The sequence below is a fragment of the Gavia stellata genome, chromosome 12 (assembly GCF_030936135.1).
Source record: "Gavia stellata isolate bGavSte3 chromosome 12, bGavSte3.hap2, whole genome shotgun sequence".
Classification (NCBI taxonomy): Eukaryota; Metazoa; Chordata; class Aves; order Gaviiformes; family Gaviidae; genus Gavia; species Gavia stellata.
Window position 1 is genome coordinate 773,911 of NC_082605.1, and position 13,855 is coordinate 787,765.

At 46.2% G+C, this 13,855-nt stretch overlaps 1 protein-coding gene across 1 annotated transcript in view; it reads left to right on the forward strand.

Moving 5' to 3' along the window:
- The window catches only part of LOC132317903 (T-cell surface glycoprotein CD1b-3-like), a 118,225-nt gene that overhangs the window by 97,978 nt on the left and 6,392 nt on the right, over nt 1–13,855 (forward strand). The window lies entirely within an intron of this gene.

A 13,855-nucleotide genomic window follows, 5' to 3' on the forward strand; every position in this document is an offset into this window, starting at 1 on the left:
GGAGGTTTTTGCCAAGAGAGGTTTGCTGGAGCTTAGCCCGGACCCAAGGAAAGAAATCCCAGCCCTTCCAGCCAGCTCTGGGACAAAAGTCTTGCTCCCGGCAGCTCCACAGAAGCTCCAGCACAGGAGCCTCGTCCACCAGGTGGATCTACGGGGTGTGACCCAGCAGTGGCCACATCCTGCACCCTGCCCGGAGGTGTGGGGCTGGCGGTGGAGGCCCTGAGGCTGCCGCTGATGGGGGCCGCTGTGCTCCTTCTAGCACTGCCTCATTTGTGGTGAGAGCAACAAACAAGCAAGGAACTCACAGTGACACTTCCCAGTAGCCAGTCACAGGCAGAGCCAGAGCCGGGCGAGGCCTGGGGCTCCTTCAGACCTCCTCTGACCTCCTTGCCATCACCGGGGGAGGACCCAGCATTCTCACCTTGCCCATCCCTTTCCTCTTCTCCCCAGGTCCTTCTGCTGGGAGCACCACCCAGAGCAGGCAGTGGAGGCGGCTCCGGAGGTGAACACCACCTGCCTCATCTGCCTGGACCTTGTGGAGAACAGAAAGTCCTGCGACACCATGGTGTGCCCAGCGTGCAAACACGCCTGGTTCCACAGGGGCAGCTGCATCCAGAATCAGGCTATCCACGCTGGCTTCTCCTGCTTCTGCTGCCTGCGTTGTCAAAATGAACATCGATTTCTGATGGAAATGCTCACCATAGGGTTCTGAATCCCCAGGAGGTTGGGTTTTTTTCCTTCCCAGCTCACAAGAAAGGAAGGTGCAAGTGCTGTGCCACGCCAGGGACTGCCTCTGCAGGCCTGCCCCTCCGCTGTCCCGTGAGTCTGGGCTTCACCTTCACAGAGGAGTTGGCAACAGGGCCGGGGGGGAGGGAAAAGCAAGGATGCCCTGCATCTGCCTTGTGCAGGGGCAGCAGGGGCTCATCTATGTTCCCTTCCGTTGCCAATGTTACCGAACATCTTGAAAAACAACTGTCAAAAACAAGCAAGAAGAATGGAAAGAAGATACTTCACAACAAATGCACCTGGCACTTAGACGTATTAAAGATAAAGGCTGTCTTCACTGACTCTCTACTAACTAGCAATAACAATTAACACAAGGACGAATCTTAGAAAAATAAAATGGGATGCCAAAACAGTGCCCTAGAGTTAACCTGTCTCATTATAATCTCATTAGAATGCTAAAGAACACACCTCCTAGCTAGAAAAGCCCCCAGCCCAATTAAGCCCCCTACTCTCTGAGCATGCGTGGTGAATTAAAAGAGAACTATAGCTTCAAGATGAAGTAAGAAAAGTATTAACCAGTAGTTAATTAAGGGGTAGAACCAGTAGGCGTAACTAACTTTGTTAATTGTTTTAAATACCTGTCATGATTTTAACCCGGTGTGCATGTTAGGAGGAGCAATCCCCCATGCACCCAGCTGCAATAAACCAATGTCGGCTTTTTAAATTATCATTTGTTTTGGAGAGTTTTCTTCGTTACAATATTCGGTAATGTCAAGAGGACCATCATGGGAGGACGATGGTGCCTCTGAACAATTATGAGAGAGTCACAGCCGCTGCGATGTCAGTGAGTGCCTTTGTCCAGGAGGCAGGGAGCAGGCAGAGAAGAGGGGTAAGTTGCCAAAGCTGCACCCCGAGGCTCTGTAGGGGGTCTCTCTCTTGCCAAGGGCTCGAAGGGGAAGGACTAAGTACAAGAGCTCTGCCACGCATTCCCATGCTGCGGCCACTTTGTCCTCACAGCCACGAGCCCGTTTGCTTTCCCAGGTCCCGGAAACTGCTCCTGTGCTGCTCCTGCACTGCCGAAGGCACCCACAGACGCTGCTCCTATTTGAGGAACAGCACGGCCAGCTGGGAGTGCAACAGTTGTGCTGGCCTGGGCACCGGTAAGAAGGAAAGCGCCCAGGGCCTTCCAAAGGTCACAGAGAGCTCCCGCACGGACACGAGGAAGCTCCCTCGTGGGTGTGCCCTGCCAGGCCTCTGGACTCATTCAGGACCAGCGTCAGCGTGCCCCGCTCCGCTTCTCCTCCACCGAGGGTCCCTCATCGGGTCCCTCTGCTCCACAGTGCCTGGGGCTCCCGAGAGCCAGCGTGACCAGGGCGACAAAGGCGGTGACAGGACACGGGCCCCACACGGGGGCTGGTCACAGGCACAAGAGCCCCGTGCGGGGTGTGGGCGACGGGTCGGGCCGCTCCCGCCCGGACACCTCCGTTCCCCGGCGGTGGACGGCTCTGGGCGTTGCACCCTGAAGCAGCTGGGGGACGCTCTGCACGTTGCACCCGGAAGCGAGGGGGCCGCTGTCGGCGGTTTCACCCGGAATCGGCGGCGGGTTCAGGCCTCAGGGCCGCGGCGGCGGCTCCGGCTTAGGCGGCTGCGGGGTGGCGGCCCTGCCGCTGCACAGCTGAGTGGGGCAGCCCCCGAGGCACCGTGTGCCGCAGGCTGGTGTGGGGCGGTCTGGAGGGGCGTCTGGGACGCTCGGCCCTCCTTCTCCAGCAGCAAAGTGTTGGGGGGGCGCAGTAATCTGTGGGCGGAGAGTGCGGGAGAGCAGCCGTCGTGTTCAAGTTGAAATGCATGCAGCTTTCAGCGATGCATTCAATGCTAGATGCACATTAACAGAGAGGAATTTCTGTACTATGCCAAAGGAAATAGCATTGAAGTGATGTGTGTCACAGTGTTGTGGCAATAAAACGATGCCAGAAGAACAGTGCGTGTCATGTCTTTGCTTAAATGGCAACTCTCGCTTTATAGGATGGTTTTAGGTGCTTTTGGGTGTTGGGAATTCTTTTGTCTCTACTTCAGACACAGAATGGGTGGAGTGCCGCACGCTGAGTTGGGGCCACAAGAGGTAAGGAAGAAGTTGTCGCTCTGGGTGACATGAGTGGCTGGCACTTGTGCCGTTCAGCGATCCGCTTACCTGTGTCGCTGCCATTCGCTTTTGAGTTCAGCAGTTGCGAGTAGCTACAAGGCTACTGCAATGTTAAAGCAGTTAAGTCAAGTAGGAAAACTACGCGCAGGAGGGAGGGATGGGTTTATTTCACAACAAAACCCACTTCACTCGGAGTCTTGTACTCGGAAGCATGAACGTGCACATGTGCAAGTGGTCCATGCACACCATCAACATCGAGTCCTGAGACATTTAAGGAGCTTCAGATAACGATTAGCCAGGGCTGATAGGGATCAGCTTGAGAGAGGTGCAGTGCCACAAGGAACTTTAATAAGGCTGTATGACACAGCCAAGCAGCCAGTACAGCTTGTTCCAAACGCTGATCTTCAACAGCACAGAGATTCTGTTTTGAGTGCTGCTTCCCAAGTGTCCTGGGAAAACAGACTCGACTAAAGTTCATGCATGCAAACGGCTCAAGGATGAGAATCCAGCAGGCTACTTGGGTAGTTTAAGAGAAATGTTTCTAAGTAATGCAGGAATAGAAAACCCTATGGAGCAAGCAAGACCTGCACTTGTTTCAATTTTTCAATATATCGCTTTCCAATTTCAAACCTAAGGGCAAATTCCACATTGGGCAAAATATTTTACTGTGATTGATTTAACAGCCGCATTCTTTAGTATTCCTATAGCAGAAGACAGCCAGCATCTGTGGCATTTACAGGGAAAGGCCAACAACTAATGTGGACCCGCTTGCCCTATGCGTTCACTGGGTCTCCTACGATACTCTCCCATTTGCTTAAAGATGACTTGAAAGATACTATATTACCTAGAGGTTCTACGCTCGTACAATACGTAGAGGGTTTGTTACTTGTCAACAAGACATACGAAGATTGCTTGAAAGACACTATTTGTCTATGTATCACTTTAGGAGAAAAAGGTCACCGTGCATCTCTTTCTAAGCTTCAGCTGTGTCAGCAGGAAGAAAAATATTTAGGATTTATATTAAAAGAAGGACAAAGATTAGTAGACCCAGAATGGGTCTAGACTGTTGTAGAAATACTTCAACAGGTAACAAAGAAACAACTGCGAGGATCTTTAGGCACAGTAGGATACTGCAGATCCTGGATACTGGGGCTAGGGGAGTTAAGCAAGCCGTTGACAGAGGCTACCAAGGCAGAGGAAGTGGAGCCAATATGGTGGGGTCCAGAGAGAGAAAAGGCTTTCCAAGGTATAAAAGGCGCTTTAGCTTCTGCTCTGGCACTGGGATTACTGGATTATGCCAAGCCCTTTGAGTTATTTGTGCACGAGAACAAAGGAGTGGCCAGTGGAGTCCTTACTCAACAGCTGGGTCCACACTGCCGTCCTGTGGGTTATCACTCAACTCAACTGCATCCTGTAGCAGCCGGGAATAATTCCTGTGTTAAAGCGATAGCAGTAACAGCGACTGTCATAGAAAGAAACAGACCATTAGCTCTGGGTCACCCAGCAACCACGTATGTCCCGCATGAAGTGGAACTGATTCTTAAACGACATGCTACACAAGCATTATCCCCACAAAGAGCGCGTCGTTATGCATTAACGATTTTAAATGCGGATGATATTACTTTAAAAAGATGTAATACGTTGAAACCAGCAACTTTACTGCCTGTTTCCTGTGACGGTGAGCCGCATCATGATTGTGCTCCTGGCTTCTGTGCTTCTGTGTGCTTCTGTGTGAGAACTGGGATCTAACCCTTTTCATTGATGGATCTTCATACTACATGAATGGAAAAATGACACACGGGGCTATGCAGTGCTGAGAGACTTAGAGGTACTTGAAGGAGAACATCTACAGCCCTCAGTGAGTGCCCAAGGGGCTGAATTAACTGCATGAGCAAGAGCAACCTGGTGGGGACGTAATCAGTGAGTAACTCTTTATACTGACTCTAAATATGCCTTTGGGGTGTGTCATGCAATGGGTATGCTATGGAAAGAATGAGGATTCCTTGCCTTGGCAGGGAAAAATATTTCTAATGGGACTGAAATCGGAATGCTGTTGGAAGCTATTAAGCTTCCAAGGGAAATCGTTGTAGTACACTGTCCAGCTCATACCAAAGGATCCAGCAAAATTGAAAGGCATAATGAACTGGCAGGTAGAGCAGCTAAAAGCTGCTCCCCACCAACCCATATATGAGTGTACCGCCATAACAAGTCTCTCTACCAATGATTGGCCAGGTATTAATAATCCAGCCCAAATATATGCAGAGGTCACTCAGGAAGAACGGGCTCGATGGGAAAATTGAGAGGCTGTGAAGGATGAAACTGGAATTTGGACTACTGGAGGAAAACCCATTTTACCAAGAAAATATTTAATGACTTTGCTAGGTAGTTTCACGATAAAACACATAGAGGGATGGCAGCAATTGTCAACCAGGTTGAGAGAATGTGGGCAGCCCCCAGAATAAGTGTGGCAGTAATAAGGATTGTGAGTTCTTGTCCCACATGTTGGAATTTTTCCCATGCAAAGCCCAGACAGGAGGCTGGAGGATGACCATGGGCATACGTCCCATTTCAAGGACTGCAAATAGATTATGCTGACATGCCTCCCGTGAGTGGACTTAAGCACCTGCTGGAAATCATGGATCAACTCTCAGGATGGGTAGAAGTTTCTCCCACCAGGAAGGCTGATACTGTGGGGGTCGTCAAAGCACTCTTGTGGGAAATCATTCCCAGATACAGAATACCTGAAACCATAGAATCTGGTAGAAGTTCTCATTTTTCAGACGAAGTACTAAACAACGTTTATAGAACTTCAGGAAGACAGCGACAGCTGCGTGTTCCATATCATCCGCAGTCCTCAGGACAGGTGGAAAGAATTGAACAGGACTCTTAAAAATAAAGTTGCTTGAACTTGTAGTCAAGTAGGTTTGAAATGGCCTGAAGTTTTAGGAATACTGTTATGGGATGTCAGAAATACTCCTCGCCAACCTCTAGGCTTGTCACCAGCAGAAATCGTGTTTGCCAGGCTTTTAGCTATACCTGAGACCCTTGTCCCTGCTATGACCAGCCTCTTAGATGGAGATGAACGAGTTACCAGATTTGTATTGGGGATACAAAACCATCTACAACAAAATAGGGTGCAAACCCAATGGTTTCAGTCGGTTCCAGCATGAACGCAAGTACATGATATCCAGTCTGGGGATGCAGTGATGACAAAAATCCACTCTCACAAAACAAAGTTGGACCCTAAATGGGAGGGTCTATATACTTATTAACTGCTTATTTTGCTGTAAAAGTTACAGGGAAAGAGAATTGGCTTCATCACCCACACGTTAAATGAATTCCTAAGGAACATTAGTTAACTGAATAACCACCAGCAACGTAGAACCCCACCAATCCTTCCAGGGAAGTTAAGGCTGGAACCATTCGAATTCCCTAAGGAGGAAGGAATTCTGGAACCATGTCGCTTTTGTTTCCTTTCTAGAGGTACCTGGACCAGAGAGGCTCCTGCTGCATGGCCAAGTGGGCCATTGGACGCTGTTAAAAGAGGACAGTGTCCTGTTTGGTGTATTCATCATCCATACAGAGCTGCTATACATCCAAGCAATCCCCCAAGAGGAGGAGAACTCAGGTTTTATCAGCACGGCTGGCTTCGGTTATCCTGTAACAATTGTGGTCCATGTCATCCTAGAAGGTGTACTACTAATTGTTTTAAAGGTCATTGGGAATGTTGTCAACAGGGTTGAAGTTGAGGAAGTATAACTAGAGAAGGTGCCTCCAGACACATAAACTGGTGCTGTGCAGGCTGCACCAGCCGCTAACAGTTAGAAGAGCTTTGCAACAATACAGGGTATTGACAGTTTAGGAATAACATCCTGATGAATTATAGATATCCGTGGTTGCTTAGCCTGTTTATGTCTAATCATATAGCCTTTGTATTGATTATAGGTTTTGACAGTTGTGGGAAGTTGTGATATTGATACTCTTTAAGCTCCTTGCGTCCTTTTCGTAATACTTTGTGTATATCTACATTCATCACGAACTAAAACAATTGTGCCAAAATGTGTGGCAACCCTAGCAGGTCAACTCCAAGTACCATATATTCCCTGGGCTTCTTCTATTGTTTGACACTTTTTAGTGATAGTACAGCAGCTAACTCTAATTTGGCTATTGCCTCCGTACAAGCAATGGTGGACCAACTCCGTTTTTCCTCCCCTAATGCCTCTGCTTGCAGTTGTCAGTTTCCCATCCACACCCAGGCCCCTCAAAAGATTGGTGAGAAACACTGTTCAGCCATCGGGAGCTTAATTCTTGGTTATCAAGCCTATTAGCCACTCTTATTAAGATGTTGCTTCCTGTAGTTGTTATGCTCTTGTTCTTTTTTTCAATGTTTTCAGACTTGTCTGAGAAAAATAATACTTAGGAGTATGCAGGGGTATAGACGTACCTTTCTTGATGACCGTTATAAAGCAGGTGTCCCTATAAAAACAAAGGGAGGACTGCTGAGAATTGTTAGGATTAATAGCCTTGCTTAGCACTAGAAGCTGAAGTAGTTGAAGCCTTAGGCTGCAAGAGCTGTCTGAGAGTAAAATTTTTCATAAAACTAATGCTGCAAACGCAGAACTAGCTGAAACCAGCAGATGCGAGCAGAATGAAGAAGAAAAGGACCAAGGAAACAATTCCAAGCGAATCAGGTAACTTCAGAAGAAGGCCAGCCCAGCGATCAAGAAAACCAGTAAGAAATCAAGAGACCACCGACCAGAATTAAGTGATTGGACTTGGGGATCTGGTGATGGGTGGTACGGCTATAATTGGGGTGTGTGAGCTGCAGTAGAGGTCCCTCTTTGGAGGCACCCAGCTCGAGCTGCTCTGCATGTCGGATAGATAAACCACTTATTTACTCAGTGGATTGGTGACTTGTCTTCTTCAAGCAGGAACCTGGGGCCGAGCCCTGTTGAGGTGACATGTGCATAATTCCTAACATGGACTAAGTGGCAGCTGCATAATTCCTGCAACAGGCCTGGACTCCATTGATACTAAACAAGACAACATCATCTGTTACAAGGAAAGCCTGGGGAGACAGTTCACTTCTACGTCTCTATGAAGTCCTGCTCCGAGTTTCAGAAATCCACAGAAAATTTGTTTCAGCAACATTCATCGTGAGCATTTGTGTTTCTTAATGCTGAAGCAAACCAGATAATTTAGTCATACCTAAATTTCAATGCCTTAAACAGGGGAAAAGGTATAGTAGGTACTTATATATAAACCAATGAAAAATAGGATGAGAAAAGAGAATCTCTCTGCTGTAGACTAAGCATCTATTAAAAAGATAAGAATTTCTATACAGCTATGCATTTGTAGAAAAATCATGCATCAATTATTGCATCTCTATATTTTTTATAAGTTGGTCAGCCTTGCTCACAAAACCAGCTGTGTCCTGTTCCTAATCACAAACCTTTTCCTTCCCAGGCAAACTGGTATAGTTTTGTTGAAATCAAGGTTGCTATGATGTTCCATCCAAGCTTACGACTCTGCCTTGGTCCTCATAATAATACAGAGCTATAATTTGCGACCCCATTGTTCAAAGATTATGAAAACTAGACCTTTCTATGACCTGTAGGAAACAGCTATTTCTTCTCTGTTGCAAGAAATTCTGAACGGACAGTTTTTGACTTAGCAAGGTGATTTAAATGGACACTTGCAGGATTATGTTAATTTACTTTTCAGGTAACATGAAATGATAAGAAGCAAACCCTATAAATACCTTCTGTTTCCTGTTGGCCATAAGAGGTGGCTAAACATGTAGCAACAGAAAGATGGCCACATTGTAGAACTCTAGGGTATGGTCCATTATAAGTTTAGGAAGGATACAGAGAACTAAACATATGTTTCCCAGAAATCCACACCATGGTGCCAGGTATGACACAAGACATTCAGAAAGCCTGCCCTGCTCTAAAATGGCATCTGCAAACCATATCAGGTGTGCAAGCATGCCTTAAAAATACTTAATGTTCATATTTAGGCAAGGGAATCCCATCCTACCGCCTCTAAGAGAGGGGAGAATTCATCTAGGACATGCAGGCAGCCAGAACGTCTACATGTCAGCCATTCATCCTTGGTTCCCTTCAAAACAGGTGGAGAACCAGCCAAGGACTCGCCCTGCCAAATGCAGTCGTTTAAAACAGGGCAGTGGAATGGCACAGTGGAAAACCACACATAGGTGCCTGTTTCTTTGGGTACCTTTTACTACAGGTAGGTATTTACCTGGAAGGTGTCTAAAGTTAGATAAGGTGAATCCCAGCCTAAAATTTATGAAGAACTGTATTTCTGAGATACAGAGGAGGAAACAAGAGATGAACTGTTTATCCCAAAGGCTCATATTGTAGACATCTTACTTCTCTCTGATTCAGTTCCGGCTAATCGGAGGAATGGTCATATACAGACGTCCCTGGGTAGACTTTCACCATGAATATGGCAAAGCGTATGCAGTCAGGAAAGGAAAACATACTTCACCTCTCCCCAGAATTTTTTTTTTGAAAAGCATGCACAACATCTGATGCTATTGCTGTTTACCCTTGCAGGCCATAGGAAAGTCATACAACCATAGCTCCCCAGCAGAGTTTGTCATCCTGGGACTTCCCAGCTCTAGAGAAATACAACTGTCACTCTTCTTTCTCTTCTTAGTTCTTTATCTCATCATCATAATAGGCAACATTATCATCATCATGGCTTTACATCTGGAATGTCATCTCCGACACCCATGTATTTTTCCCTGTGGTTGTCCTTCCTGGTATAACGTATACCTCAGTCACAGTCCCCAAGTTGCTCTCCATGCTGCTAAGTGGGAATCAGAATATCTGTTTTGCAAGCTGTGTCTTGCAGTCTTATTTCTTCTTCATCCTTGGGATAGCTGAGTGTTTCCTACTTGCAGTGATGGCCTGTGACAGATACACAGCCATATGCTACAGCCTCAGGTTACTGTTACAAGTAGAAGAACAAGCACCCAGATCATCCTCCTTTGCTGGATTGGAGGCTGTCTGTCACCTTTGATGCCTGCCGGTTTACTGACCGGTTTACCTTTCTGTGGCTACAGTGTAGTTAACCGCTTCTGTGATACTGTACCACTGCTGCAATTGACATGTATGGGCACGTATGTGATGCAAAAGTTGATATTGATACTTTTTTCTCTGGTGATTTTGGGCACCTTCCTCCCTATTGCTATGTCTTACATCTATATTGTCATCATCGTCCTGAAAACCCCTTCTACTGAAGCCTTCTCCACTTGTGTTTCCCAACTCATGGTTCTCTCATTGTGCTGTGGGGCAGGGATTTTCATGTGTTCGAGTCCAACAGCAAGGACTTCCTTGAATATGAACAAAATTGTACCAGTGGTATATGGTGTGGCAACTCCCATGTTGAATCCAATGATCTGCAGCGTAAGAAATCAAGATGTGAAGAAGGCTTTGAAGAAAATGCTCATAAAAAGAAAGTTGGGAAGGAGGGTTTTTGTGTAGCCAATTAGAGAAGAAAACAAGAAACACTTCCTTAAATAAAGGGTAGCTACCTTCTGTTTCTTAATCATTGGATAGCAGGATTTTCTGGAACAACGCTTTAATCTCCAGACAACTAGACAAAATGGGATGAAAGGCCCAGGGGGAAAGAACCACCCTATTCTCCATGCTTGAGGACAAGTTGTTATCACTCACTGTGTTAGACTGAACTGAAGTCTTGCTCATTTTCAGATGCATTCCCTGGCTTTTTTTTTTTTTTAACATTGCTCTCCTTTAACCACTTGAAGAGCCTCCATCACCCTGCAACACAGAATGAATTGGTCCTGATATTTCTCCCCTTAGGCTTATAGCATGTTTAAACTCCATGGTTAGGGTTCATCCTCTCTCATTTTAGGCATTCATGGAAAAGACACATAGGTGTTACTTCGCTTGTTTTAACAGATCTGTCTAGTGTGCTCAGAAATGCCCCTGGCTATCTGACATGTCTGCCTGAGGCTGAGAGGAATGACAGAGGAAAACTGAACTGCTTTGAAGCAGGAAAAAGATGCTGGATCACCTAAAATGACATCAGACACCTCTAGTCTAGGGTGACAGCTCCATTGCTAACAGATGAGACGTATGCAATCAGCCCTTCAGTGATTTCTGCACAAGCTTTTAGATGGGGTTTGACTCATTTGCCCATGCACTGGTGCCTTGTGCCACCAAAGGTGGCAGAAAGGACATGTGAAACCTGGCCTTCTGCAGTAATAAGTCAAGGCCATGCTCATTATCCTTGGGTATGTCAAATGTCACCAGATGTCTGCAATTAGGAAATGGTTTGTACCTTTACAGTTAATATTTAGAAATAGTGACTTGAGGGGATGAATCTCTTCCCCAAGCTTTGAAACTTATGCTAGTATGAGATGACTTGTGTCCTTGAAATGAATGTTTCTTCCACTAAAGTAGCTCAGCTATTAGCACCTACAATAAAGACAATGTTGTTTGGCTAGACAATTCACACCTACCAAGGTTTCTTTAACTAGTATCAGGATTGATAAGTGCACTCATTTACATCTGTTATAGGGGGACAGCCTGTTGCTACAGTTTATACCAAGACTTAAGTTCAGCTATCTGAAAAGCTAAGAGAAACCTTAAATTGTTTTTACACCCATAGTATAATGTAATGTGGGAGATGATGGATGTATTTGAGAAAATGAAAGTACAGGGGAGGCAAAAAGTCTACGTTGCTCCTTGACGGTAGTTTCTCCCTTGAGGTGTCTTTCATTACTGTGAAATATCCAACTTTCTGTGTTTGTTCAACTTTCTGTATTTGAGAAAATGAAAGTACAGGGGAGGCAAAAAGTCTACGTTGCTCCTTGACGGTAGTTTCTCCCTTGAGGTGTCTTTCATTACTGTGAAATATCCAACTTTCTGTGTTTGTTCAACTTTCTGTATTTGAGAAAATGAAAGTACAGGGGAGGCAAAAAGTCTACGTTGCTCCTTGACGGTAGTTTCTCCCTTGAGGTGTCTTTCATTACTGTGAAATATCCAACTTTCTGTGTTTGTTCAGCAAACTTTAACCAAGAAATATGAGGGAAGCAATTAAGTGTTGTGTACTACCAAACCCATTCAAAGTTTAGTATGTGCTTCCTTCTTCTTCCCCCAGCTTTATATGCTGAGCGTGACATCCTATGGTCTGGAATATCCCTTTGGTCAGTTGGGGACAGCTGTCCTGACTGTGTCCCCTCCCAGCTTCTTGTGCACCCCCAGCCTACTCGCTGGTGAGGTGGGGTTAGAGGCAGAAAAGGCCTTGATGCTGTGTAAGCGCTGCTCGGCAGTAACTAAAACATCCCTGTGTTATCCCTCTGTTTTCAGCACAAATCCAAAACACAGCCCCATACTAGCTGGTAGTGTTAGAGTTAATCAAAATTAACTCTGTCCCAGCCAAAACCAGCACATACTAAGAGAAACAGGGCAAGTTGTATCATTATGTGAAATCACCCATGGTAAGTTGTCCCCCACTCTGAGGCACTTCATTTTGGTGTCTAGATGGCTTTAGGTCTCTATATGAACAGAAGACAGGCATCATTAAAAAGCAAAACCAGGGAGGGGTGGAAATGAAGAGGTTCATCTTCTGTGCCAATAGGCACGTTCACATTTTGCGTGGGTCTGGCCACCTGGGCTCCATCAACACTTAGTGGAGAGAGGCAGGCAGTTCTCAGGTACGATTCATCCCATTCTTGGGAAGAATAATTTTGAAAGTGAAAGGCTTCTCAGCCTAAAATATATCAGTGGATCAAAGCCAATTTGACTAGTTGGACAGTTTACCTAATGGGATATAAAACCAGTTTGTAGTTTGGATCACTTAAACCACTGGGAAAAATGTCTCATTTCACAACAAGGACAAAATAACTTAGCATCACTGAGGACAAAGAATCAGGTCTCCAGCTGATGTGAAACTGGCGTAGCTCCAGCAAAGACCAGGTGGCCAAGATTTACAAATACATCATTCTTCCTGTACAAATGCTCCCTGGGCGGCCCTAGGGTAAACCCACTGTATTCCATTGACAGCTATGGTGTCAAGAACTGGCTGCTCTACAAGGGAAGGTGAGCTAGGAACTGAGGGTTACAGCACGGGACAAAGGTTGCTACATCACCAACAAGGAGCCAGGAAGTCAAATCAGCAAACTCAGAGTAAGAATCAGGTCTGGAGCTTGTAACCAGCATCAGCCAGGAGTCCAGTGATCACCTAGCAAATCTGAGGTGGCAATTCAGATCCAGTCAAGCCAATGGGACAGGACTGGTGTCAGGAATGAGGAGGTACAACCTTGCCACAAACAGAGCTGCGACATAGCTCCTGTGTAGCACAGATGGGAGCCAAGGACAAGATTCTCAGTTAAAAGCAGTTCCCAAATGGAGGCAGGGTTATGACCAGGTTTCTTATATGTTTCTTAATGACAGCTGTGCCTTAATGACAGAAGTGTCCTGTGCTGATGATGGCTGGTTCCAGTCAGCTCACCTCCTTTGAATAAGAGGAGTTTGTGGCACTTCTGTGACAACGTATTTAGTAAAGAGAAGTAAACACCCAGAAAAAGGAACAGCAAGGGCAAAGCAATAGGAGGTGCTCCATGGAAGAGTAGGTACACCCCAAAGGCACTGTGCCCTATAAATAAGACCATGACAGAAGGTACTTCCCTAAAGGGACGGTGGCCATAGAGGACCCATTCTGAAGCAAAGGAAATAAGCAAGAAGGAAGAAGGAGCAGAATAAAAATTTAGGGATTAAGGAGTGGCCAAAAGAAATGGCTGTGCACTGAGCGCAACCTCCCATGTCGTTGCCACTGCATCAAAGGAAATAACTGTAACCTGTGATGATAATGAGGGAAGTGGAGACTGCAAAGTGGGAGGACAGGTGTCAGTGACATCACATGCACCTGCACAAGGCAGGTGCCTGCTCCTGCCCTATCAGCTACTCAGCCACCAGTGACCTCCCAGGCACCTGC